Here is a 3,754-nt window from a genome sequence, read left to right on the forward strand (position 1 = left end):
CAAAGAAACGAAAGCAATACAATGGAGCAAAGATAATCTTTTCAACAAATGTTGCTGGAACAAATGGACATCCACATGCAAAAAAAAGAAAAAGAAAAAGAAATGAACGTAGACACAAACCTTACACCCTGCATAAAAATTAACTCAAAATGGATAACAAACCTAAATGTAAAACAGCACAAAACTTTAAAACCCCTAAAAGATAACATAGGAGAAAACGTAGATGAACTTTGGTGTGGTGATAACTTTTTATTTTTTTTATTTTTATTTTTTAAACATGGAACACTTCATGAATTTGCACATCATCCTTACGCAGGGGTCATGCTAATCTTCTCTGTATCGTTCCGATTTTAGTACATGTGCTGCTGAAGTGAGCATGGCAATAATTTTTAGATACAACGCCAAAGGCACACCCCATGAAAAGAAATAATTGATAAGTTGTACTTCATTAAATTTAAAAATTTCTGCTCAGTGAAAGACAATGTCAAGATAATAAGAAGACAAACCACAGACTGGGAAAAACTATTTGCAAAGGACACATCTGATGAAGGACTGTTATCCAAAATAGGCAAAGAACTTTTAAAACTCAACAGTAAGAAAACAAAGAAGCTGATTAAAAAATGGGCCAAAGACCTTAACAGAAACCTCACTAAAGAAGATATACAGGGGCTTCCCTGGTGGTGCAGTGGTTAAGAATCTGCCTGCCAATGCAGAGGACACAGGTTCAAGCCCTGGTCCGGGAAGGTCCCACGTCACGGAGCAACTAAGCCCGTGCACCACAACTACTGAGCCTGCGCTCTAGAGCCTGCAAGCCACAACGACTGGGCCCACGAGCCACAACTACTGAAGTCCATGTGCCTACAGCCCGTGCTTCACAACAAGAGAAGCCATCACAATGAGAAGCCTGCGCACCACAACAAAGAGTAGCCCACACTCACCACAATTAAAGAAAGCCTGCATGCAGCAACAAAGACCCAACACATCCATAAATAAATAAATAAATAAATTTATATTTTAAAAAAGAAGATATACAGATGGCAAATAAACATACAAAAAAGATATTCCACATCATAAGTCTTGAGGGAAGTGCAAATTAAAACAACAATGAGATACCACTACACATCTATCAGAATGGCCCAAATCCAGAACGCTGGCAACACCAAATGCTGGAGAAGATGTAGAACAACAGAATTCTCGTTCATTGCTAGTGGGAATGCAAAATAGTTCAGATACTTCAGAAGAGAGTTTGACAGTTTCTTACAAATGTAAACATTCTCTTACCGTATGATTCAGCAGTCACACTCCTTGGTATTTACACAAAGGACTTAAAAACATGTCCACACAAAAACCTGCCCACAGATGTTTATAGCAGCTTTATTCATAATTGCCAAACTGTGGAAGCAACCAAGATTTCCTTCAGCAGGTGAATGGATAAATAAACTGTGGTTCATCTAGACAATGGAATATTATTCAACGTGAAAAAGAAATGAGCTATCAAAAAAGGAAAATACTGGAGAAAATTTAACTGCATATTACTAAGTGAAAGAAGTGAATCTGAAAAGTCTACATACTGTATGATTCCAACTATATGATATTTTGGAAAAAGGAAAACTATGGAAACAATAAAAAAAAAAATTCAGGGTTTGATGGAGAGGAGGAGTGTGATGAATATATAGCGCAGAGAGGATTCTTAGAGGAGTGAAAATATTCTGTGTGATGCTGTAATGAGAGATATATGTTATTATACTTTTGTCCAAACCCATAGAATGTACAACACCAAAAATGAAATGTAATGTTGTAATGTAAACTATGAACTTCAGGTGATAATGATGTGTCAATGAAGGTTCATCAGTTGCAACAAATGGTACCACTCTGGTGGGGACGTTGATAATGAGGGAGCCTGTGCATGTGTGAGGGGGGCAGGGAGTAATGTGAGGTATGTCTCTACATTCCCCCTTAGTTCTGATGTGAACTTTAAACTGCTTTTCTAAAAAAAAAAAGTCTTAATTAAAAGAAATAATAATAAGTACAAAAGCAGATCAGAGAGAGTGATTGGGAATTTTGAAAGGAATGGCTGTGGTAATGCTCACTAAGAATGTGACATCTGGCCAAGAAAATGAAGGAAGCGATAGAATGATCCATGCAGCTGCCTGAGGGAAAAAAGTTCCAGTCAGAGGAAGCAGCTAAAGCAAAGTCCATGAGGTGCGAACAGGCTGGCATCTTGGCGAACAGCAAGAAATCCAGTGCAACTAATAAAGAATGAGCCAGTGAGAGAGTATAAAGCGATGCAGTGGGAAAGGTAACAGAGTCCAGATCATACAGGACTCTGTGGACCCTTTGTCAAGATGAGGAAGTTTCCTTCTACTCCAGGTTTTCTGAGAGTTTTTTTTTTTATCATGAATGGATGTGGAGTTTTGTAAAATAATTTTGTGCATAAAATAGAGAAGATTATGTGTTTTTTTATTCTGTTGATATGGTAAATTATAGTCACTGATTTTGGAATGTTGAAACTGTTTTCCATTCCTGGGAGAAAGCCCATTTGGTCATGATATATATTTCATTTTTAAATATTACAGGATTCAATTTGTTTAAATTTCCTGATAATCTTTATCTATGTTCACAAGGGTTACTGACTGTAATTTCTTATAGGTAGTCTACTGTGTTTTATCTAAACTGATGGACTTGCCTTTTATATGTAATGTAATTATTGATATAGTTGGATTTCAACCTATCATCTTGCTTTCTGTTTTTTTATTTGCTACCTCTGTTATTTATTCCTTTATTCATCTTTCCCACCTTCTTCTGTATTAATTATTATTTATTTTTCTTTTTTATCTCTACTATTGGCTTAATAACTATGTCACTTTTTAAAAGTTTTAGTGAATTTCTCAAGGGTGTACAATAAACATTTTTAACTTAGTATTAGTACTATCAAATATTTTTACACCATTCATGTATACTTCCATTTCCTCTTTCCCACCTTTTGAACTATTTTTCATACATTTTACTTCTACATATGTCATAAACTCAGAGCACTTTATTATAATTTGTCTTTAAAATTGATTATCTTTTAAAGAGTTTAATGTTAAATTTCCATCAGATTTCATACTTCTGTCTGAGGAATTTCTTTGCATGTATCTTGCATTACAGGTCTCTGGCAATAAATTCTCTTGGTCTTTGTTTGAAAAAGTATTTATTATGTCTCCATTTTTGAAAGATATTTTCATTAGATATAGAAATCCAGTTGACATTATTGTTTGTTTCAGCATTTTAAACATTCCCATTCAACTGTCTTCTGTCCTATAAAATCTTTGATGAAAACTCTGAATATTTCTTACCTTTGGTCCTCTCCACATAATGCTTCACTCCCGCCGCCCCCCCCCCCATAGGCTCCCTTTAAGTTTTCTTTTTATCTTTGGTTTTTAGAAGATTGACTATGATGTGTCTGTGTGAAGTTGTTTTCATTGTTGTTGTTTGTTTTATTTTGTTTTGATATCTGTATTGCTTAGGGCTATCTGGGCTTCTTGGATCTGGGGTTGCCTGTCTTTCATTAATGCTGGAAAATGTAACATATTATACCACCTGGTCCCTCCCCTGCCCTCTTTGATTTATTGCCTGTCTTTGGATCAATTTTCTGGGCTCAAATCCTTATTTCTTATAGTACAGGCCCAAAAATAGATTTAAAAATCTGAATTCAGCCTCTACTTAGGTACTCCAACCTCACCCTTCTTAGTATCGCTGCTTTTTGAGTTTC

The 3,754-nt window shown here is 35.6% G+C and overlaps 1 non-coding gene across 1 annotated transcript; it reads right to left on the reverse strand.

Annotated features, from left to right (window-relative positions):
* Positions 1-271: 271 nt before the first annotated feature.
* LOC117312302 (U6 spliceosomal RNA) lies at positions 272-378 on the reverse strand. Its single transcript, XR_004526559.1, has one exon. It is a non-coding gene; the product is annotated as a U6 spliceosomal RNA (small nuclear RNA).
* Between the last annotated feature and the right edge of the window lie 3,376 nt (positions 379-3,754).

The sequence above is a fragment of the Tursiops truncatus genome, chromosome 4 (assembly GCF_011762595.2).
Source record: "Tursiops truncatus isolate mTurTru1 chromosome 4, mTurTru1.mat.Y, whole genome shotgun sequence".
In the NCBI taxonomy this organism is placed as follows: domain Eukaryota; kingdom Metazoa; phylum Chordata; class Mammalia; order Artiodactyla; family Delphinidae; genus Tursiops; species Tursiops truncatus.